A 25,402-nucleotide genomic window follows, 5' to 3' on the forward strand; every position below is an offset into this window, starting at 1 on the left:
TTTCTTTCTTTCTTTCTTTCTTTCTTTCTTTCTTTCTTTCTTTCTTTCTTTCTTTCTTTCTTTCTTTCTTTCTTTCTTTCAACCCTTACCTTTCATCTTAGAATCAATACTGTGTCTTTTTTTCTTTTCCTTTTTTTTTTAAACCCTTAACTTCTGTGTATTGGCTCCTTGGAGGAAGAGTGGTAAGGATGGGCAATGGGGGTCAAGTGACTTGCCCAGGGTCACACAGCTGGGAAGTGTCTGAGGCTGGATTTGAACCTAGGACCTCCTGTCTCTGGACCTGACTCTCAATCCACTGAGCTACCCAGCTGCCCCCTCAATACTGTGTATTGATTCCAAGGTAGAAGAGTGGTAAAGGTAGGCAATGGGTATCAAGTGACTTGCCCAGGGTCACACAGCTAGGAAGTGTCCGAGGTCAGATTTGAACCTATGACTTCCCATCTCTAGGCCTGGCTCTCAATCCACTGAGCCACCCAGCTGCCCCCTCATGCTACTTTCTGAACTTCTTTCTGTTCTCCTTTAGATATTTCAACAAATTATTTCAATGCCTTTCTTTTTATTTGCTAACATGCCTCCTTCTTCCTCCATTAGCCTGAGACAAAAGAAAGAAATAACCCCTAGTTACAAATAAGCATAGTTGATAAAAATGAATGCATTCAGTAGCCATGTCCAAAAATATGTTTCTTTCTTAACCTTGAGTCCATCACCCCGTTGTAATGATGTGGGTAGTATTCTTCATCATATCTCTTCTAAAGACATGGTTAGTCAAGTTGTTTTTTAAATTTATAGCAGTTTTCCTTATATCACTTGCTACCCTGATTTTACTCACTTCACTATGCATCACTTCACATAAATAAAGATATTCTGAAATAGTCTTTTGCCATTTCTTATAGTTTAATAACATAGTATTACTCGTTCATATACCATAATTTGTTTAGCCACCCCCAACTAATTATAATAGTTCTCTCTCTCTCTCTCTCTCTCTCTCTCTCTCTCTCTCTCTCTCTCTCTCTTTCTCTCTCTCCTTTTAATTTGTTTTGCTGTCATCTATTCCCTCCTAGTATCATCAACCCTCTAAATTTCCCCTACCTCTAATCCCTGCTTATTTCTCTGCCGAGAATGATTTATATGATTTATTTCTACATAAAATGATATACATTCAAGCTTTCTTTGTCCATATGAAATAATTGAGGCTTATCTGATACCTACTATCCCACATCTTCCTCCAGGTTTTTATTCTTATTCTCACATTAAAAGTCTATTTCCCTTCAGTATTATGGTTAGTTTGGCAGGATAAGTTTTCCTTGGCTATAAGCTATTTCTTTTGATGCCTTATGAAATATTGTATTCCAAGACCTCTTTTTACTTATGGTAGGAGCTGCCAGCTGTCGTATGATCCTGACCGTGTTTCCTTGGTACTTGAACTGCTTCTTTATGTTACTTGCAGTATTATTTCTTTGATGTGGGAGCTCTGAATTTTGGCTATGGCTTTTCTTTTTTGGGTTTCTTCTGACATCATCCCCTGATTCTGATAGAAATGGGCAATTTTCAGTTATTTTTTCTTGAAATTCAATGCCAAGATTTTTTTAAAATTGTGCTTTTCAGGTAGTCTATAATGATTATTCAGTTATTTCTCCTTGATCTGTTTTCTAAATTAGTTGTTCTATCATTCTGATCCAATAGAGCTTCCCAGATAGTTGATGGTGGCCAAGTTTAGCAACCATCTACTGTTGCTCAGATGCCAATATGGGTAAGGAATTAGCAGAACTCAGACCAGGAAGACAGAATTAGATTTTTCCTGGATCAGACTACTTTGGGAACACAAAAAAAGAAAAAATGAGTGACCAGTCATGAGACAAACAAGGATAATCTGTTTGCCTTCCAATAAGGGGATATGGTACATATGTCCCCCCTGGGATCATAGAATAAGCCTAATCAGACAGAAGGTCTACAAATGATTCTATTATATTTTCATAACTACTAAAGAATGGAAAGGGAGACAAAGAGGAATACACTGAGGATGATAAGAAAGGAGAGGAAGGATGGGGAAAATTATCTTTCATAATCAGGATGCTGAAGTAAAAGTCTAGGTAAATAAGAGTCAAGAGTTTGGGAAAATAGCTGACAAGAGCTTCTTTCTCATCTAAACTAGGCAAAGAGGGAGACACAAACACACACACACACACACACACACACACACACACACACACTCGGTTGGTTACAGAAATGCATTTTACTCCACAGGAAACAGGAGGGAAAGAGAAGAAGGGAGACGTAAGAATAAGAAAGGGGGTGTAGATTAGAAAGAGAGTAGTCCTTAGCAAAACACACTCTAAGAATGTAGAAAACCATTTAAAGCAGCTCTTTTTGTGGTGACAAAAAATTGGAGAGGAATGGTCAATTAAGTTAAAGTACATAAATCAAATGGAGAATGTTTTGGTATATACATGTGATGGGATACAATTGTACTTTGAAAAACAATGAAGGGTCTGGTTTTAGAGAAACCTTGGAAGATGTGTGAACAGATTCAGAAAGGAGGGAGCAGAACCAGGAGAATAGTTAATATGATGAAAACAATGTTATAAAGACTAACAACTATGAAAGACATAGGAACTCTCATCAATACAATGATTATCTGTAAGTTCAGTGGACTCATGACTTAGTTAACCTATTCAATTTCTGATAAAGAGGTGAAAGATTTGGAGCGTAGACTAAGACATTTTGTGGTAGACATGACCAATGTAGGAAATTGTTTTGCTTGACTATATGTCTAGTAAAGGAGTTTTGTTTTTCTTTCTTTCTCAAGTAGGAAGGAGAGTAGGAGGTAGTAGAGGGAGAAGGCAGATTTTTGTTGATTAGAAAAAAAAAATAATTAAAGAAAGAGGAATTCCAAAAATAAATGTGAAGTGGGACAACATTTTAGTCATGGGGAACAGTCCACACAAAGGCACAGAGACAGAAAGTGGAATGTGTATATGAAGGATAGCTAGTAGGATAGTTTACATGGACCAAGTCAGTATTCCTTCCTGTGTCTACATTATTCTTGGTTGTGTCATATGTGTAAATGGAATTAGCTCACCCTGATTCATTCTTTAGACTTTAGCCAACAGGAATAATGTCACCCCACCCAACTTAGAATTAAGTGGGGAGGGGGAGGTCTGTGACCCATATGCGTTAGTAAGTGACAAATCAAAAACAAATGACTGCCCCCTGGGCAGTCTGAAACAAGGGTGAGGCTGCCATTTGTCCACATAAAACTGGAGGTGGACTCAGGAAGTGATGAAAGCTGCTATCTTTTAAGTATGATGGTAACTTCCTATGAGGGGTTTTTTGTGCTTTGAACTTGGTGTTGAAGGAGCTCGGGTGAGACCTCAGACTGCTTCCCTTTGAATTGTCATGTGGATAAGTTAGGCTGACTCTCTTTCTCTTCCCTTGGCATTTCTGGAGGTTCTAGCCTCAAGGAGGCCTCTCTTCTTAGAGGAGGCCTTGTGGCTAGAAGCCTTGTTTAATTAACCTCTGTGCCCCCTCTGCTGGGGCCTCTGAAGCCTCCCTGGATCGGGCCTCCGGTCTGGGCCAGAGTTTCTCTCATTTTCCCTACCTTCATCCTTCCTAATTGCAAATAAACCACCATAAAAGTCATCCTGTCTTGGGTCTCTTATTTTGGAATTGAGAGTAATCGATCCCTGGCAGCCAAACTTTAAATATCCAGTCCAACCATAATCTTCCCATTTTCCCTTTTACACATATTTTTAAGTACTTATACAGGTCACTCTAGATTTGCAAATTCAGGTCTTCATTTCAAATATTCTGAGCATACCATGACACAAACTCAACCACCTCATGCTCTCTGCCTTCAACCCTATTGCCTTCCTCCTCTTCCTCCCCACACCAACATTTGGCTGGCCAATAATTATCTTCAAAAAAGTTGGAGGAAACAAGGTAAATCTGTCTTCTTAAATGTTGCTGTTATAGTAGCAGGCATTCTCACAGATGTAACCACAAGACTTTTTAACAATACTTTAAAAGGAAGAGTTTGGAAGAGAAAGAAAATATTTGTTTGCCATATTTGGGAGAAAACCACTAATGGCTTTGTCTGTTCCCAGGTATGGCTAGGATTTTTTCCTCTGGGAAATGGAAAAGACATTTACTTTAGTTTGGCAAACCACAACAGGTTTAGTTTAGTAGCTTGTGAATTTGAAGCAAAAATCTTATTACTCTTGAGTGTCGCTAGCCTTAAGAAATAGAATTACAAAGATATAAAAGATTTTTTTTCTTAAAATTGGCATTATTCACCAATAGCCTTATACCCTAGGGCAGCATTGGTAAAGTACTGGCACACCTGCCAAGCTGGCACTGGGGGAGCTGCTCTGTTCCCTTGAGGATATTTTTTGCATGTCCTGCCTTTCTGTCCAGCTGCCTAAAGCCAGTGCTTCTTCCCTTTTAAAAATTTTTTAATTTTTTAATTTTAAAAAATTTTTAAATTTTTAAACATTTATTAATAATCATTTTAACATGGTTACAAGATTCATGCTCCTACTTTCCCCTTCACCCCCTGCTCCCTCCCACCCATGGCCGACGCACATTTCCACTGGTTTTTTCATGTGTCATTGATCAAAACCTATTTCCAAATTGTTGATAGTTGCATTGGTGTGGTAGTTTCTAGTCTACATCCCCAATCATGTCTGCCTCAACCCATGTGTTCAAGCAGTTGTCGCTTCTTCCCTTTGCTCTCTGGGGTGGGGGGTAATGCAGGGGGCTCACAGGTAACTTGAAGTTGCAGTTTGGGCACACAAACTTGAAAACCTTTACCAATGCTGACCTAGGGGAAGGCATTATGGTAGTCCATCAACAAGCATTTATTAGTCACCTAATATGTGCCAGGTACTAGGCTAAGTGTTGGGGATACAAAGAAAAGCAAAAGACAGCTTTTGCCCTGAAGGAGCTTAAGATCTAAGGAGGAGATGACATACAAACTCCTAAATGGATGGCACCTTCAGTGGTATAGCAGCCTCTCATCAAGCCTAATGGGGAGCCTGGTTAGCACTGCTCTCTCTAAGGCAGGAGGGACAGGGTTATACTTCAACTAACTCAATTGAACAAATTTCCCCTTGGCTGCTCAGTATATTCTTATTTTGGACCAATGTGTTTACCTCTCTATTCATCCATTCCTATGCACTTCCTGAAAGACTTCACCTCTGCAAAGACTTTTGCAGGAAGCTGTGTTGGCCAAGGATGAATGCCAGTTACTTGGTTGGAACACAGATTGCAGTGAGGGCATTTTGAGCTGGCACGAGACCAAAAATTCAGTTGAGATTGGACTATAAAAGCAGAAAAGATCAGTGCATCATTCTCTCAATCTAGGGAGATTGGTGGGAGGAAGGGTCATCTTGGGATTGTCTCATAGCTAGGATTAAGTGCCTAAGCTGTTAATAGGGAATTCTGTGTATACCAGCATCCAACACCATTATTGAACAACATCTATAAAATCAACACCAGCAAAAAACCAACCAGAAGATCAATTATAAAAGATAACTCTTAGTGGACTGAAGAAACCTTCAAGCTTTGGGGTTAGGTCTTTGGCTTATCCAGACAACTGGCCAAGCAGGCTTCAAGATACCAGCTGATTTATAATCAATCACATAGTTAAATAAAGGTTTAGTATCTTCCTTTAATCCCTCTCTTCTTCATAATTTCCCGAATCCTTTCCTCTACCTTATCAATTATCATTAAATAGTTGTTATAAGAAAGCAATCACTGACTGGTTATTCTGAGAGTTCTATCAAGTTGTCAGTTAGAGATCCACCTGACATTGGTGAAGATACTTTCACAATTATTGACTTCTGGGTGAATCCATCTTAAATTGCAGTCAGAGACTGAAATCAAGGACCATCATCTTTGAAGTTATTAATCAATTAGATTACTAATCGAGGAAACAATCACTTCCTCAGTTAGGTGGAAACCAGTGAAATCATTCAACTGCTCATTCATATCAGCAGATTCTATGCAGTTTCAGGCAGCAGCAAAGATCATTAAAGCTGCTGCTAAGTAAACCTATCTTGACATCCTGATAGAAAGTTTCATCAAACCTCTCATCATTTCCCACCTCCATCTGTAAGATTCCTGGGGCTGTACAACAATCATCTATAAGTCCCCCCAGGATCATTAAACCTCTTCTTGACATAGTAAGCCAAGATGATATCAGACTGACTCTTTTGCTTAATGAATAAGCTTTTGGGTCTCATTCTCAGACATATGAACCATACCAACATATGAACAATATTCGGAACCATGAACCATGGTTCCACATGCAGATAAATCCTTGAGTATTTGCCTGTCATCATTAGCCAGACATATGCCTCTCCCTTCCCAGGCTGAGCAGTTCAAGACAATGAGATGCAGACAACCTTAAAAGTCCTTTTACATAAAGAATAAAAGGTGAGCTAGCTAACAAGCTTTTTTCCATTTCAACAACTTGGCTCATCTAATTTCAGGATCTGTACAATAGAAGAATGACTAATTCATACCATAGAGAAAACAGCTATTTCCATTTAAAGGTCTGATAGAATAATTCTAACAATCATTTGTCCACATTTACTTCCTAAAAAAAAAAAAAGCAAACAAACTATAGCAATCTGGGGACAAAATTATAGTTTGAGTCTTTTATTATAAAGGAATTTCCTTAAAAGTAATACTTATTTAGCAGAGTAACTAGATACAGCATTCCTTTTTTTAAAATCAAGTAATTGTTAGAATTACTATTGGAATCCTAAAGTAGATAGGGTGTCATTTAGAAAGTCAACAGTAGTCTGGTCAATGAATTGCTGGTCTACCCCATATGGCATACTCAATACCTTTAACTCCATACCTGGAGAGGTAGCTTTGTGTAGTCAATGGCTTCAGAACCTTACCTCTGACATAGACTGACTTTGAGATCCTGGATTACTTAATCCACTGTTACCTCTCAGCACTTCCTCCCTTTTCCCTCAGCAATTCTTTGAGTCTAATTTGCAGTTTAGTCCCTAAATCTTCAGAAGCTTATTATACTAATGAAATCACAGGTCCAGTCCCAAATAAAACAAAAATTCCAAACCAAATAACCCCAATTCTACTGTATTAGAAAAACCATTGTAATATGATTCTGACCTGAGGCTGGCCAGTGTTGGTTGGCTCTGATGCCAGGTTTTAGTTTTTATTATTTGCTCCTACCGCCCCTTCGCCCAAGGTCACAGTTTCTAGTTCCTACACACTGCTACTAAAACAAACACCCCTATACCTCTCCTTCGCACAAAGAAAACAAAGGCAAATAGGATTCAGCCAAGTAGGTAACTGAAAAAAGTCATCATAGAGGGTTTGTTTAGAAATCACAAAGAGACTGAGAAAGGGGAAGGGAACCCCAGGCCCCAGCTCTAGTCAGCTTTCCCCAGTTACTATAAGTTGGATGGTCTAGACATCAAGAGTTTCGTCTTTGTCTCAGAGAAGAATTTTTCTCTTCTGGTTGTGGAAATAGCTTTAAAAGTTGTTGTTGCTTTTATTGTTGTTTTTTTTTTTTAAAGAGAAACAACAACTAGCCTCATCTGAGAATTATCATCTATAACTGGATCTTAAACTAGAGGATACCAGATTCCTGAAGAGGAAATAATTAGCTCCTCTTCCCATCCTCCTTCCAGGATGTTAGTAAATTATTTAGGTCCCCATTCAGTCTCTGAAAACATCTTCACTAGCCCCTAGGGAGGGCCCATTCAAGTCTGCTTTTCATCCTGTAGTCAGCCAAATCCCCTGGCCAATTTTTATGTGCTATCCTGTTGGCTTTTCTATCCCATACTTCCCAACTCCATCATTCAGAGAGCTTCTTCATTCAACTGAAAACCAATCGAGGCTCACTTTGGTGACTTACGTGGTCAGGTCTCTTCATTTTAGGTCTATTAATATGTTCTAGAACATTCCCCATGAATACTTGTCATATTCGGGTCTCCATAAAGACAAATTTCAAGTTGGGGGTGGGTAGCAATAATATTATCAACCTAAGTCAAAAATCCAGTTTTTTTGGTTAAAAATAACTAACTCTACCACCTCCTCCTCTCAAAGTATTTCACTTAAAGTCATATATTTGACGAATCAATTAAAATTAAGAGATTATTCCTGTATGAACATTCTAGGTTCATTTAACATAAATATTGTTACATGCTCATATTAAAAAAAACCAATTAGCAATATCATATCTGAGACTCAATTCTGTGAGTTTAGTTTTTCTAGATGGGGGATTTGCTATCAAGGGAAAAATTGAGGTCTTTCCACCTGTGCTGCTATGAAAAGATCTCTTAGGGCCAGTATGTAGTCCAGGGTCATGAGCACTTAACTAGGGTCAAGAACATTCAAAGAGTCCCTCAAATGCAGCTACCAAAAGTCAGAGTCAGGCTATTAAGATTAGAGTAGAAGCAAAGAGTGTGAAGGATTTGAGGGAAAACATATTCAGTAAATGGAATTGAGGTCAAGAACAGCTACCAAGCTTATCAGTGTTTAGCAAAGTGAAATAAAATTGCTAAAATAAAGTTTCCGACACTAGAGGTCAGTATATGATGGGATAGGAAAACTTGGAGCCACACACTGTTACAAATCAGTTCAGAACTGGGCAAGAAGAAAGTACCTGAAAGGAGCAAAACTTGAGACCATTAAATGTCTGATTACATCATCTTGTTTATCTTACCCCATGTTACAAACTAACTCTTACTCAATTAATCTGCTTCCCATTAGTATCCTACTTAATTTTACACTGAGGATAGAGCAGAAGAGAGAGAATAGTAATTGAATAGGAACAAAGACTGGGTCCGGAACGGAAGCTCTACTGAGATGTTCTTTCTGCTATCTCTTCACCATGGGCCCATTCCCTGACAATCTCCACCTCACCAGAAACCAGGACTCTACTCCTACCTTGCCTTATTCTGATATCAAGAACTGGATCTCCATACTACTTCTTGCATTCTATTTGCCTTATTCCCTCCCTCCCTTTCTCCCTTTCCTCCTCCATTCTAGTCCTCCTTTATATGGCATCTTCCCTTATTATAATATATGTTCTTTGAGGAAAGGGTCATGGTTGTATGCCTACGTCCTCAGTGCACAGAAGTGCCCAGTGCATAATTGTTTCATAAATGATCTGTCTGTCTGTCTAGTTATCTTCTGTCTGTCCATTTGTCTATCCTCTTTCTATCATCTCTGTATCTATCTTCTATTATCCTATCATCTATCTGTCTGTCCATTTATCTGAAATGGACTTGAAAATTGAATGAGAACAAAGGAAGAAATCAGGGCTATAGTTGGAATTCCAGAATATATGAGGCTCATAGTGAGATTGTATTTAATCACAGGTGATATGGATACATTGGACTCAGCAAAAGAATGCTCAATTTATAGTCAAATGAGTTGGGTCTAAATCCTAGCAATTTTATTTACTCTGTGACCTTGAGCAAATCATTTTGCTTCTCCAGAAATCATTATCTATCAAATGAGGGATTAGGACTAGAAAATCTTTGAAGACTCTTCTATATTTACAATAATTTTACTTTGAGGTTCTATGGCTCAAACAATGATAATTATTTCTAGAAAAAAATGAAATTAATCCTGCAATAAAAACATCATTTTAGCATTTAGTGATTAAGGGCACCAGTGATAAATAAAGCCCATTCCTCAGCTACTTTGAATTATAGGTGTAAATCTGTGTGTACGTGTTTGTACGTGTTTGCTATAAATAAGAACTATCTTGTAAATACCTTCCTGTACATATCTATTCAGATATTTGTAAATGTTCACTTTTAATAGGTCAGAGACAAACAGAGAGGAAACAGGAGAAAAAAAGTTATTTGTGAATAATAAGGAAGCAAGCATTTGCTGAACACCTTTTATAAGTCATTATAGACTCATAACAACCTTGGGAGGCAGATTTTGAGAAACCTAAGGCAAACAGAAGTTAAGTTATTTGTCCAGGGTCACAAAGCTAGTGTATATCTGAGGCCAAATTTGAATTTAGGTTTTCCCCATTCCAAAATCAGGGTTCAGACTACTTTGCCACCTAACTATATATGGAGAATAGGGAGACGGGAGAATGAATAGAAGAAATTTACTAGGAAAAAAAAAAAGGATACAAAGATAAAGAAAGGAGAGGATTAAGTTAGTTGATGAAAGATCTGGAAGCCAGCAGAGTAAAAAACCATAACTAGGTGAGCTTTCTTGGTAAGTGGCGTTGGTTGTTGACCATATTTAAAGAGGACCAAAACGATATCACTGGTGATGTTTTCTAATTCACACACAAATTGGTTTCAAGTGAGGCAGAGTTGCATAAAGTCATCATTCTCACTCTCTTCCAGAGTCATCAAAGTCCAGTGGCAAGACAAAAGTCAGGCTGACTGGTGATGGCTCAGAATGCAGTGGATAAACTTGGCTTCTTTGATGTCTGATAAAGCTCTAAGTCCTCCACAGTAGCTGCTTTAACCACCTTAGTGGCTGTGGGAACAAATTGTTCTCATCTGCTCCTTCTGCCTGGGGAAGTCTTCACATGCTTGGGATAGACACAGCCCCACAGGTTTGAGGCTTGTAGGTTATCCTCAAGTTACCCTCCACTGATTTAGGCCATCTGCCAAGACATTTTTATCAGGATATGACCATTGCAAGACATTTATTTTACCAGGGTATAACTGACCATTGCACGTGCTACAGCTTCTTGGAGCCATAAATGAGAGTTGATTGGCAGGTGGGCACCAAAGGAGGAAAGTAGTCGTGAAAAGGGCTCTGCAAGCCCTCACACCAGAGGTACTAGTAGTCCTAAAAGTTTTAAGATTAGTAGAAAATGTAGAGAGCACAATGTGTTTAAGTAAATCTATAAGTTTTCTTTATTTTGTGAAATGAAAAAATGTGAAGATACAAGGTATTGGAGGGAATAAAAACTATGGTAATGCATATGGAGAAGAGTGCATCATTGGTAATGGTAGATTAAAGAAAAAGTAAAAAATCTCCCACTGAATATTTGCCTTTTGCCTAGTGTAAATATACCTTTGACAACACAAAGTTGGGATGCATTTTTCATTTTGCTTCTGAGATCTATGTTTGCTTAGGCTTTCTTTGATATACTTTTCAGCCGAGAGGCTCCTGAAACAGGGAACTAGGATTAATGAATTTTCAAAAGCCACAACATGGGTAGGAATATGGATTTAATTTTAGGCAGTGCATTATTTTATGGTGTTTTACTTTGTCTTCCCAGAAATTGCCTAGGCATTTAGAGGATTGCTTAAGTTTTGGATACTTGGCCAAGTGTGGATTCCCATGAAAAGAACTATGAGAGGCTTCTAGCTCTGTTTTTGAACAACCATATCATGGATAGGGTAGAAAAAGTCCCTGAATTTCTGTCATTTTCCTTTGCTGCAGCAAATAGTTGTGTAATAGTCATAGGCCAAGGGGATCTCAACATGCATGTAAAAAAATATTATTTGACTTGAATTTGTAAATAATACACTTAAAAAAACCCCTTTACCTCCTGTCTTAGAATCAATACTATGTATTGGTTGCAAGGCAGAAGAGTAGTAAGGGATAGGCTATAGGTATTAAGTGACTTGCCCAGAGTTATAAAGCTAGTAAATATCTTTAGTTAGGTTTGAACCCAGGACCTTCCATCTCTAGGTCTAACTCTCAATCCACTTAGCTTTCCCCAATAATACACTTTCAATAATAGTGAAACAAATCTGAAATGAAATAAATATACCAAGAGTAACATTCTATTTGACCTTTGGGAATTCATAAATATTCTTGAGAAAGCAAGAAACATGCACATTTATATGTTATGCTAATACTGTGTCCTTGAACTGTACAACATATGGCTTATGGTCTAGGTTTTGCTGAATAAAATCCAGGCAGCAGTCCCAACTTTATGCTGCTTATAGCAGATGGGATGATCTCCTCCAACCCTCTTAATGGTTCTGCAAATGTAATTCTTGAGAACTGTGTTTGGTATCATACTATATCTTAGGAAGGAAGACAGGGACTCTATGAGAATTGAGGAAAATGTGTTGGTGGTTGACAGGAGGAGTAATTTAGGAGAAGATCATGAAGGTGAACTTATGCTTCTTTGCTCCTGCTCTGCCTCCGTTCTTTTTCTAAAACTTCTTCCAGACCTTTCTCTCTCTCTCTCTCTCTCTCTCTCTCTCTCTCTCTCTCTCTCTCTGTGTGTGTGTGTGTGTGTGTGTGTGTGTGTGTGTGTAAGCATGGGTACATGTAGGAATGTTTCAAATGCCTTTTTTGTTTTAACATCTCTTTGTTTTTACCCACTGAGGTTTAGAATCAGGTTTACAGATTATGTCATTTTAGGCTGCATCTTGAGCTCCTTTGCTTTTCTGAAAACATTATTGTTCCATTCCCTTCTATGGTTTCTGACGGGTGCAGAATAGTCTTGTGTTATTTGAATTTTCTTTTCTTGATATTTAAAAGCCTTGCTTTTGGACACTTGCAAAATTGGTTTCTCCTTGTGATTGTTAAATTTAACCACTATGTGTCTTGTAGTTGAAAGCATAGGTTCCCCCCCCCCCTTTTCTAAAGGATATCTGTAGAGTCTTTCAATTGACATTTTATTTATTTATTGTATTCTGAAGTTCTGGGAAGTTGTCTTGCATTGTATTTTGCATTGTGATGTTCAGGTTTTTAACCTGTTATGTTCTTCCGGTAAGTCTATCATTCTTGTTTTTTGCACTGTTTTTAAGATCAATGTATTTTGTTTCTATAGAGAACACGTGCTCTTCAACATTATTGTATTTTGCTTCTCTTCTTCTAAGTTGTCATTTATTTCAATATGTTTTCCCAGTCAGTTGTTTTCTCTTTTGCATCCTTGCAAACACTTGCCATTATCAGTCAGTCATTTGATCAATTAAAAAACATTTATTAGGCATTTGCTAAGAGTTTCTTACTAAAACACTGTGTTAAGAGTTGGAAATACAAAGAAAGGCCCTGCTCTCAGCAGTATAATGGAGGAGACAATACAGACCCTGCTCTCAGCAGTATAATGGAGGAGACAATGTGTAAAAGACTATGTATAAAAATCTATATACAGGATAAATTGGAAATAATCATGAGAGGGAAAGGCTTCTTATAAAGATGAGATTTTAACTGGGACTTGATGGAAGCCAGGGAAACTAGGAGGTGGAGGAAGAATATTTCAGCAATGCCTACAAGTCAGGAGATGAGTATCTTGTGAGAACAATGGCAGTGTGTGTGAGTGTGTGTTCAAAAGATGTTATCAAGGTAAAATTGACTGATTGGAATAAGGAGGGGGTGAAAGTATAGCCTTGGTGCATTGGTGGAGTAGGAGGATCTTTTTCCATCTGTCCCTGCCGCAATTGACTTTGGGGGGAAAAGAATTGTCTTCAGCTGATTATCAGTTCCCTTTCTTTCAGGTTGGGTGAAGCCCCTCACAAGCATGCTTATGTGCCCTGTAATTTGTTTTTTAGTTCTCAGACTGAGTACTGATGTACAGAGCCTGCTTTGTCTTCTGAAAGTAGGTGGGTAGATTTGAGGTCTGTTGCTTCTTATATCAGAATGGTGTGGTGATATTAGGGGCATAACTTTGTGGGCAAAATCTGCAACAACAAAGAATTTGAGTGGATCACAGAGCAAGTATAGGTAGGTTGAGTTATGTGCTTTCTTGGAAGGTGGGGGCTAGTAGGGGAAGACCTACCTTGTAATTATTAGGGATTATCCTTCTCTGATGTCAGTTCATAAATCTCTTGCCTTGGTAGACTTCTTGGTTTTGTTGATGTGGAATCTAAGAGAACCCCAAGTTTTAGGGTTAGCTTGTAATCTAGAGGCCCCAAGTTTGTCCCAGTTCCAGTGAGAATCCACCCTGAAGGGAATCTCAGACTAGCAGTTTCAGAGGGAACAACAGACCTTAAGATATTTAATGGACTTAATAGTTAATAGATTCTAATCAAATGCTAAAATATCCTTTTATCCCAGTAGCATCTCCAGTTGTATCAGAGATCCTTTCCCAAGATGACCCATAGCCAGGCAGGGACCATCCTTTTAGTATCCATTGTAAGTAGTCCCTTCCCTTACACCCTAGCCTCCCGCTATGGTTTCAATCCGGAACCAGTCCCTGTAGTTAGGACACTCCCATTCCCTTGTAGCCATGGCAATGTCAATCAATCATTTCCCTTTCCCTCAGTTTCCCAAACGTTTTTTCAAAAATTGAGTAATAAAATCCTGGAGAAATTTTCAATCAAAAAAAAGTTTTTTCATGGTGTCCTTTGGTAAAATTTTTTTGCGTCATAAATTTCTTTGTGCATATTGGTTATACTGAAAAGCAAGGCATACCTGCATTTTAAGAAAGCAATTTTCCTGTAGAGGAGTCAAAAGAGCTAGGTAGAATAACACCCTTTGTCTCTTAGTATTGTGATCTTGGGGCAAGTCTATTCACCTAAATGAACCTCCCATTTTCCCTATTTGCAGAATAAGGAAAATTATGCTTATACAGATTCAGGGTGGTATTGATTAGCTCAAATGAAATGTCAGTAAAGTACTTTATAAATGTAAATGATTATTGTCATTTTAAATGATAAAGGAGTTTATTTTGAGTCCTACAAAGTCTAGGTTATGTCAAAGAAAATATTTGAACCATTTGCAAGATAACAAAAGTTCTCATGAAGGTGAGTTTACAAAAAGTCAAGGTCTGGCATAAACATAGGCAAAAAATATCTAGTAATTCATTGTATAATTTATACAATGGGGGGAAAGGGGAGACACATAGGGAATAATTTGTTTGACAATGCAAATCTGTAACTAGGACTTTATTTTTCTTGCTTCCTCTGGGTGGGGAGGGGTGTGTGGGTGTGGTGAGAGAATGACAGGCAAGTCTTCCTGAAAAATAAAATAAACTTTAATTTTAAAAGAAAGGAAATAATTAATCTTCTTAAATTTAGGAGCTTCAAGTTTATTCCTGCGGATTCTGCAAATCAAACCTTTTCAGGTTTTCCAAGGCTACACCAAGATGAAAGGTACTAGGAATTCATTTAACTGGAAATGTGATAGGAAATTTAAAGTTATAAACGTGTTGAATTCAGACAGCCTTCTACATGGGGTTTTAAGATAAAATATAACTTCATAGAATACCTTCCACTCAGGATTTGTTGTACTCATGGACCATTATTCTATAAAAGTAGAGCCCCATTTTTAAGCTTTTGGAGGATAACTGAAAAAGAAAGAAGATAAATTTCAGTGGACCTGAGGATTTTCAATGTTGGTATAAGGCTTTTTTCCGCCCCCTTCTGGTTTCTATGGTAACAGAGGATCTGTATTCCAATCACATCTTTGGAAGGGATTGTTTTTCCCACCATTAAAAATGAGTCTCCACTAAAGATAGTACTTGCTAAGAATTTTGTAATGTTAAAAGACACTACAGATCTGAAGGAGATTAGGACTAAATTCTAAATGTGAAACCTAAGACAATGGGTTGCTTTTGTTGTCCTGCCATTCTTTAATAAATAAAACACCTCACACCGATTTAGGGCACAACGTTTCAAATATCTGGTGCCCCAAACAAAAGAGCAAAACCTTAAAAACCAAGATTTGAAATAAAAAAAACCAAGGCTTGGTATGGCTCATAAAACTGAAAGGTGTTAAAGAAAATGAGATGTTTTGCAGGGAGATGTTATATACTACATATAATTTACTTTCTCTATAGTCAGATAACAAAGGATTTTTCTGCTGTTTCATTAATGGAACAAAAAGGAAAAATCCATTCCCCAGATATACAGTAGTGGAAATTTAACTGTTAGCAAATTGCATAGTGATGGTCTAATTTAACTATAAACAAGGTAATCACAGTCTATAAATAAATGTTAACATTAAGAAACATTTAAGGTATCACAGTGCAATTGTACAACTGTTGATGTGATCACGTTTGAAGTACATAATATTGTTTTTAGTTTATTTGTAAGGAAAAAATAGTTATCTTTTTTAACAATGAAGGAAGCCTTTCCCTCCTTCAAATTATGAGCCAACCTGTTCAGAAACTATTTTCCACGCCAATGAAAGGACTTACCTTTCCCCAACCTACGTGCAGATACATTTATACCTTTCATGTCTCCCTCCCCCACCTTAATTTTAATTACATTCTGGATGGTGATGGCCACTTCAGAGATACAAATTCCTTTCTAAAGCCCTGCTTCGATTTTGCAATTTAATCAATAATCCGGTTCTTCCTAGAATTTGAGGGTAAAAGAAGAATCTCGGTAGCGCAAGAAGGGGGCGCCAAAATGCTGCAAATAATAGTTTCAAGTCCTGGACACTGAAGCCTTTTACCCCAAAGTAAATTTCATTTTAATCAAATTTAACAGCTGTTAATTTAAGTTTTCCTGACTTTTCGTATTTCTTTCTTTCCAAAACGGAAGCCAGGTGTGCAGTACTTCTCAACATGCTGTATATGGGGAATTAATTGGTGTCAGTTTTGCATACTAGTGACATTTTTTTTTGGCCAACATTTACTTGCCACAATTTGTCAAGAGGTAGGAAACGTGCGGTTCTTAGCTGGACAGCTGCTAGAATAATACCTCGAAATAATCTTCATTTGAGGCGTGGCTGGCCCCCTTGTACCCCCTCCCTCTTTTTAACCCAGGCAGACCCGCTTCCTTGTTGTTCTTCTTTCTCTCCTCTTGCTTTCCTAATTCCCTGTGCCACTTATCTTTTGGGGGTATGGGATAAGTACTCCCTTTCCAAGTCAGGGTCCTGGCACTGGCGCGAGTTTAGCCAACAGGCTCCTCGACTCCTCTCTTTATCCTCTCAAGTTGGGGAAGCCACGCTGCCAAGCCTCTGACCTTTTGGGTGGTTCAGAGCTAAAACCACTTCGTCCACAATAGAGAAGAAAAGGGAGGTTTGTTGTCGTCGTGGTCTCATATCTCGTGGACTTCAGTGGCTGAGAGAACAATAACCTTCCAGTACACCCCAAACACCAGTGTCTTCGCACGCAGACAGAGGATTTCTGGTAATAGTGAGGAGGAAGAAGCCTCCTTTTCCGAAAGCTGGGATCCCGACTGCTAGGTGGCACGGTTTGAAGAGACTAGCTGTTGCAAGCAAGGTCCGCTTATGCACCCTGCGTTCCAGGGCTCTTAGCACCTCTCCTTAAAACGTTGGGTCTTCAACGCCCCCTGAAGTCTGAGTGTGAGCGGGAGCACTCAGTACACACGCTCTTTCCAATAAATAAGGCAATCTGGGCGGGGTTGGGGGGCTCAGGGCGCTTACACACTCACACCCAGCGCTGGCGAGGCTTTTGAACAGCCCATAGACTGTTACCAAGAAGAGAAGGGGGAGGGGAGGCAGGCGGGGAAGAGGGAGGGAGATAGGGAGGGGGTAGGGAAGGAGGGAGGCAGGCAGGCGAGGGGAGGGGGAGGGAGGGAGAGAGAATGAGAAATGCAGAGGCAGCAGCGGCGGCAGCGGCAGTAGCAGCGGCGGCATTGCTCCAATAGGCTCCCCTCGCTCCAGTCTCCACTCTCGAGACCGGGAGAGACATCGCGCCACCCAGCCCCAGCCGAGCCGACCCTAGGCTCCCCGAGGCTCTCGGTGACACCAGGGCGCACCACACACACACCGAGGGGGCGGAAAAGAGAACAAACCCAGGTAAGGAGGGGCATCTCCTTTCTACCATTTACACTTCGCAGACATGGGGAAGCATTGCTTTGGAGCCCCTTTACCTAGTCCTACCTTCCTTCTGCCTTNCTCGGGTGGGGGTGGGGATTAAGGATGGGGTGGGTGGGGGTGGGGAAGGAGGAAGGGAAGAAGGGAGAAGAAAATGGGGGATCTTTTAGTACTAGGAAGAAGGAAATAGGGTGTTACTTTTAGAAATGGGCGATATTTACCTGTAGCATTTTTAGGATCTTTGGATATTATGCAGCCAGGATATCAAGATTGACATTAAAACATGCTTAGCCACTCATAGGTCTAGCCTTAGACAAGGCAATATTATCTTTGCACTAACCTATTGTGGTTGTTGGACAGTTTATCCTTCCTAGTGATCAGTAAAGGCGCTCCGTGTTTTTAATTCAGTGATTGGTCATTGGTGTATCTACTTGCAATTTGACAGCATGCTACCTGCATGGAAAAGGATTTTTAATACATCGCCTTATGCAAATGCTTGAGGGATAGCGGCTGGTTCCTATACCCAGCTAAATTTGCAACCAGACTCCGGGTTCCCGCCCTCGCCCTCCCTCCATCATCCCCACTCCTCCCCAAAAAAACCCAAACCGAATTCGCCCAGTCGGTGGACTAGATCACATTTCTTAATTGCAAGCAAACTGCTTGGCTCCTAAGGCAGTTTTTCCATGAATATTCATCGAATGCTATGCCGGAATCCTAGTGCTACCAGAAGATTTCAGCCTTGAAACTACACGGACTTAGCCTGTCTGTAATTTTTTCTTGCACAGAAGCAAACAGCATCTATACGTTTTTAGAATAATCTGTACAGTTACTGTGACCCCATTCTCCTAAAGCTCCTTCACAGATGTTTAGTTTGTTGAACAAATACTCAAACATCAATATGTCTCTCTTGCTTGCCAAATTGAATCCACCCCTAGATACTGCTGCTCTTACTAATAGACCAGTACTGCGGTGAAAATGAATGAAACCGGACTGTAATTACCTATTCCTTTGTCTTTGCCTCACGCATGCGCTAGAGAGCAGGGTGTGGAGAGGGACATAGGCAGCTTGATCTCTCCATCACTAACCAACCTCATATCAAGAAGCGGTGGAACAAAGGCCTAAATGTTGCATTAGACCCCTGGGTGCAGTGGCAGGTCTTTGGGAGAAAGAGGGGAATGGGAATGTTCTTTTCCTACAGGATATTAACTCTTTCTTTTTTAATGATCAATGTGAGAAAACTAATAGTTTAAATAAAAAATCCTATTAAATCCTTAAAATATTAAAGGTTGGATTAACGGTATCCTGATTTTTCTACACTTACACTAATAAATGACAGTTTCCCTACCTCAATACAATTACAAGTAACCCTACTAGTCATTGGTTGGTATCTCTTCGTTCTTTGTTTCTTACACGTTTTCTATTGGGTCATTTGATTAAAACAGATCTGCTGACCATAAAGTGATCTGGGTGTTGCCTCTGACAGCATTGCTCAGGGTAGTTTAAACTGGAAATCACTAACAAGATGGCCTTCAAAATCTAAGGAAAAGAAAATGGTTACCTTTCCCAGAACATGTAGTAGATGCCTTTCTTATTTTCATTTCCACATTATTGACTGGCAGGCTTCTTAAAGAATGGCAAATTGAAAACAAAAACTGACTGGAAGCCTTTGTTGGAGTGAGGGCAATTGTTCCTATAAGGTTACACAGTGTCAACAAACTGTATGGTCCAAATCACGTTGGTTGTGGGGTGCTCACCCTTCATCAAATTCTTATAATTGATTCTAGCTTTAGGCTTCAGGGTCTTTGTTGTGTCAAGATGAATCTTGGTGTGCTTACAAATGAAAGATTAACATTTTTCTTTTATAATGGTAGTATCTTGCTTATGAAGTTTTGTAAATCATGGCTACAAATTATAGCTGGATGGGTTAAATATAGAATTTACTCAGGGTAGTTGATTATATTGTTTCTCTGACCAAAAATTTCATTACTCACCAGAAGTATGATATGTAAGGCCACATGTCATTTAAGTTCTGAGAAGGAGAAAAAGCAATCCAATTGTTTCATCATACTACCATTAAATATTTGGGAGGGTTGTGGAAGACTGGAAGGGTGGGGTGTGGCAATTTTTTTTCTTTTTACGAAGTGAATCTTGGATTTTTAAATAATCATTTTGTTCATTTTAATTGACCAACTTATTTTCCCTTTCAAGAAAAGTCATTTTTGCATCTTTTAGTTTTTATAACTAATAGGTGAAGAGAATTGAAATGGAGACAATTGTTAGAATATACTAATAGCCAATTAATATTTTGCCAGTGATATAAGACTGAAAAATGTATTCTTGTGCTTTTGCTATAGAGTTTGACATAGGCAACTATTTTCCAAATATGTCTGAATACGAAAAGTTCAACTGAAGAAAATTGGAGTCCTAAGATTTTATTTATTTAGGCAGTTTTGCCTTTCAAATCAAGATAACTTTGTTCTAGTCTTTACACACCTATTGGCTGTGTGGCTGGGCAAATCCCATAACATCTCAGTGCACTGGGCAAGCTCTAAGACTATAAATTTGGAGAAAGTGCTCCACCTATATAAGTGGACAGAGATTCCTCATGAAGCCCCTATACCAAAGGAAATCACAGGTCCCATTCCTGTCCAAGTTTTTGCTATTGCCCTTAAAGTTAAGGCATGGAACTCTGTATCAAAGGCACTTAAATATTAAGAGGTTTGGGGGTGGAGTGGTGGTGATTGTCTTACAGGACAAAAATAATGCCTACAAATGATGTTGTATTGTCTCTCCAGTTTTTGTTTCAGATTAAGAACAATTATAAATCACAATTCACGGTCAAGATAAAGAGTGTCAATACTGGGGTCAAATGTGACTTTGGGGAGGGGGGAATTATCTCTGTAAACACAATAGATGTTTTTGTAATGTGTATTATTTGTGTTTGTATATAACTGCATGATCCAATTTGTATCAACGTGATTTCATGATTTAGTAATTTTGTGAAAATAAAATTTATAACATAAAACTTACCTAACATCCTAGGATGTGGTTTTGCAGTATGTTCATGCTGCTTTTGGAAGCTTAATTGTTTTTCTTAATAGAGGTTAAAAAAGGGGGGCTAACCAGTCTGCTAGTATGCCATACCCCTAAAGAAATGGGACCCATTGAAAATATGAGCCTATTTGCCAATTTAAAAAACACTTGTTTTTCAAAACTTTTTGAAAGGGGGATTTACAAAAACTACTTTTAAAGGAGGTGAATCAGTAAGATAAATAATGCTTGTAAAATAAAGGATTTTAAAAATTGGCCCATCCTATACTGTATTCCTAATGTGACATTCAGATATATGTGTATTACATGTTCTCTATATATATACATACATACATACTATATGTATGTATATGTGTATATACACACACACACACACACACACACACACATATTAGCTAAAAGAAATTGCTTAAGTAGATAACGAACAGTAATGTGTGATCCAGACTAACCCTATATTCTTTTTGGAAGGACAATTTTGAGCCAAGTCCTTTTTGGGACTTTCTGATCTGTGGTACAAACCTTATTAATTTACTTACTTTTAACAATTGCCATTTTCTTGATGGTAGTCCTCCCTGGTGAGTCTGGAGTGCAAACAGGTCAGAAATAATTTTAAGTATGTGGATGAGCTTGTACTGCCTGTGGGTATGCATAAGATTGCTTTGATCTTGGCTGAGAATGGTTGGTAAACCTTTGAATTCAGGAACTATTCTTAAGTCAGTAGTTTATTATTGGGTCTATGAATTTAGGCAAGGTAATACATGTATATTTTCCTTGTTTGGCTTGGTTATCCATGTTAACTTCTGGAAGGTGTAGCTGGGGAATGTTTTTTTTTTTCTCATTCTAATTCTGTTGGAGACCTCTTTGGTAAGTTTCTTCTGACATTTGTTCTGTTAAGGTATCACTTTTTGAAATTCTGTTAGTGTGTTACCAGGATAGTCATTGCATGTTATATGGTAACACATTCATAGTTACTGTATACTCAGAAAGTATTCTATATTATGTTTAATTCTCCATTCTTGGATGAAAAAATATCTTCAAAAAAGCAGATTCTCAGACAAGTTGGGAAAGCTGGAATGGGGCTTCTGTCACTTCGACTAACATGGTTCTATGCACACAAGCAAGGTGCTCAATAAATGTTTGTCATGGATGTGATGATGTTGGAGAATATGGGTAGATGGTATTTCAAAGGGTCATGGTTCACACAGACATGCAACGTTCTCTTACATGAAATAATGGGGACTTATGGCATCTATCACTGGATTTTTCCTTTAGGGTTGGTTACCTTGGGAACACAGATAAACTTTTGAAGGGCTTCTTGTGGTAAGACCATTAGGAGCTCATTGAGATCCAGGTGGTCTTAAATTCATTTGCAGCTATCAATATTGAATATATTGAGATCTCAGTGGATTGTCCAAGGATTGTCCAAATCATCTTGTGAAGTACACTGAGAGCAAAACTTTAGATCTAAAGTCAGAGTCTTTTATAGTTGTTAACTTGAATTATTAGGGAATCCTGTTTATTTATATAGTTTTCAAGTCACTTGAGAAGAGACAGGTCCAAAAAAGAAAACTGTCCTTCCATTTTAAAAATGGGACTCCTAGTTTTTCCTTACTGAAAGTCAGAAAGAACCATTAGAAATTTTATGCAACCTTGTGTGTGTTTTCTTCTTTAATGCCCTAAAGATCTGACAAACTCAAAGGGTCAGACTAGCCTTAAGCAACTACTTTCTTGAACACAAGCTACAGAAATAGAGGAAACTGATTCTGACAAGCAAAAACAATCAGTGGCAATGGGGTTGGAATGAGGAGAGAAATCTAGGAATAAATTCCCGAAAGCATTAGAGATTTAGAAATAGAAACCATCTGCAACACAACAGGGGTTCAGTGCATAAGGAAACACTTTTCAAGATAATGTCAGAAAATAATGTTTAGTGGTGAGTGGAAAGCACTTAGGGAGCATATCTTCCATATCATTTTAGAATTTCTTAGATAAATTTGATTTTTGATCTTTGTTTTGGCTAATTATGGTAAATCAGTGGAGTTCATTGAACTTACTTGATTCCAGTAGTTTTATGAAGATCTACTCTTTAAAAAGTCTTGGTTCTTTAGAAAATAATGCTGCAATTTTATGGATAAAGTGTTATTAGGAGTGGGGAGTGGGTAGAAAGTCTATGAATTATGAATGTAGGCATCCTATAACTTAAATTCTGTATTTTTAATGCCACTTTTTCACTGTTCTTACAAAATTTTGAATATTTATGTTTACCCATAATAGGTAACAACTTTCCCCTTTTGTTTATAAGCCTGCCACTCACCACATCTCTGAGTACAATCCTTGTACTTGTGGGGGAAAAGAAATAGGTATTTCTAGAGTGGCATTATAGTTTAATTGATAAACAACTAAATTTTGATCAGGAAAACCCTTCTAAGCATTTGCCTTGCTGTCAAGGGACTGAAAAAGATAAGTGGTCTCTGTAGTTTCTTTTATCTCTAAAGTAGGAAGAGCCTAAAGTATCTCACTTGGTATATGGTTTTGGAGAACAAGCTGGTTGTCTTGGTTTCCCCAGAATTTAAGACTGTGTGAAGGATTATAATGTGAAATTATCCTAGAAAATTAGAACTGAGCTAGATTATTGAGGGATGTAAAGGTCAGGCTGGGGAATTTTTGTTTTAGGGAGCCATTGAAGGTTTTTGAGGAAGGAACATGGTAAGATCTACTTTTTAAAAAAACCCTTACCTTCTACTTAAACTCAGTACTTTGTATTAGTTTCAAGACAGAATACTAAGGGCTAGGCAGTGGCAATTTTGACTTGCCAAGGGATCAGTGAATAGAGAATTGGGCTTGGAATCAGGAGGTCTTGGGGTTCAAATCTAGTCTCTGACACTACATAGGTATGTGTCCCTGGGCAAGTCACTTTTAACCTCAATTATCTAGCCCTTACCCATATTCTGCCTTTGAGTATCCATTCTGAGCAAAAGGTAAGTTTTTTTTTTAAAGGCTTATTACTTTCCTTGTTAAAAAATCTTTAAGTTTAGGTAATATTGTTTTAAAGGGGTTGGGTGGGTTCAGGTACAGGTAATGATCAAGGCAGGTAACTTATGGCAATGATGCCACTTTGGGGCACCTAAGGCTATGTTTTTAGTATTCCACAACTAATATAGAATTTTGAATTCCCCAAAATTTAATATTTGAGAGGACCCTGTATGACTTGGTCAGTCATATAGCCAATCAGTAGTTGAACCAGAGCTAGAACTCAGGTATAAAGAAAGTATAAAGTCCTGATTCCAAGTCTCTTACTTTCCAACTTTACTACATTATCTCATTAGCAATTTCTTTTTTTGCCCTAGGTAGGTGCTTAAAAATGCTGATTGAGTGACCGGAACTTCTTGGCACCCCTGGGCTTGGACACTCTAGAGTAAAACAGAGTACTTAATTCTTACCTTTAGACCAAAAATTTTGTGACTACTTAGTGCAGAGCTCCACCTCTTAATTGAGTAGGTATTTCATTAGTTACCACAATCACTTCCCTCCCAGCTTTGTTGATAAAGGGGGAAAAGTTGACTCTGACTTTGGTATTTCAGATATTTTGGGTGGGTCTGTCATTTGGAATCAGTATTCACATTTTTGGCATTTGAGATCTGGTGATGCTAAAGTGCTGGCTAACCCAATAATTTGTCAGCCACTTGCTTATCTGATGAGAAGCAAAAAGGTTTTTTGTCACCTTTTTAGGAGTTCTGGGAAAGGTTTAGATGGCAAACATATAGTTGATAAATATTACTAAATCTTTACAAGCCAGATTACTTCTTTCCCTTAAAAGTTTATTAGCCATGAGAACAATTTTGAAGGATACCTTGGAGGAATTGAAAGAGTATTAAGTCTCCATATATAAAATCCTGTTTCAGACAATTTAGTTACTCTGTGACTCATGTCAAGTCACTTAATTTCTCAGCTTCAATTTCCTTATCTAATAGAACCTATCTTGGGGCAGCTAGTGGATAAAGTGCTAGACTCATCTTCCTGGGTTAAAACATTGGTCTCTGATCCTGACCAAGTCACATTACTCTTGTCTCAGTTTGCTCATCTGTAAAATGAGCTGGAGAAGGAAAGGGCAAACTACTCCAGAAAGAAAAACCTCAAATGAAGTAATGAGCCAGACACAAGGATTTAACAACAATACAGAATTATGGAGATCAAATGAGTAAAAATGTAAAAGTGACTTGAAGATCTTAAGGAACCTTAGAAATGCTTTGCTCTAGCTTTGATATATGTACCAATTCATATGATAAGGGTACATGTTGGATAAATTGGTTAGAAACAAGGTAAGTAAATACAATAAAGCAAAAGTAGATCATTATGAAATCTGGTATTCCATTTGTCATACAAAAATAGCAAATTATCAGTTTTGATCTAATGTCCTCTTTTGTTCTTCCATTTTTCTCCCAGCATACAAGGAGTGAATCTGCTTTAAATGCTTGCATTCTTTTTTCTTGTTGAATTCCTTAGGTACTATACGTAGTATTGTGTGCTGGGAATTCTCCAAATAGGCATGTGATGGTAACCCTAAGTAACTCTTAAAAGAATGTTTCATATGTAATGCTGACTGCTTTTGAAGAATGTCCTAAAGAATGGGGCACTTCTTGCTGTTAAGTTATGTCAGATTAGAAAAGGTCCAGGCATTAAATGACAGAGAAAA

At 38.2% G+C, this 25,402-nt stretch overlaps 1 protein-coding gene across 1 annotated transcript in view; it reads left to right on the forward strand.

Moving 5' to 3' along the window:
* Nucleotides 1–17,462: 17,462 nt before the first annotated feature.
* Nucleotides 17,463–25,402, forward strand: part of BASP1 (brain abundant membrane attached signal protein 1) — a 78,659-nt gene continuing 70,719 nt past the window's right edge. Inside the window, exon 1 of the mRNA XM_044657890.1 lies at nucleotides 17,463–17,640. The gene's annotated coding sequence lies outside the window, so the exon portion shown is untranslated. The remainder of the gene's footprint in view (nucleotides 17,641–25,402) is intronic.

This window comes from Gracilinanus agilis, chromosome 1 (assembly GCF_016433145.1).
Source record: "Gracilinanus agilis isolate LMUSP501 chromosome 1, AgileGrace, whole genome shotgun sequence".
NCBI lineage: Eukaryota > Metazoa > Chordata > Mammalia > Didelphimorphia > Didelphidae > Gracilinanus > Gracilinanus agilis.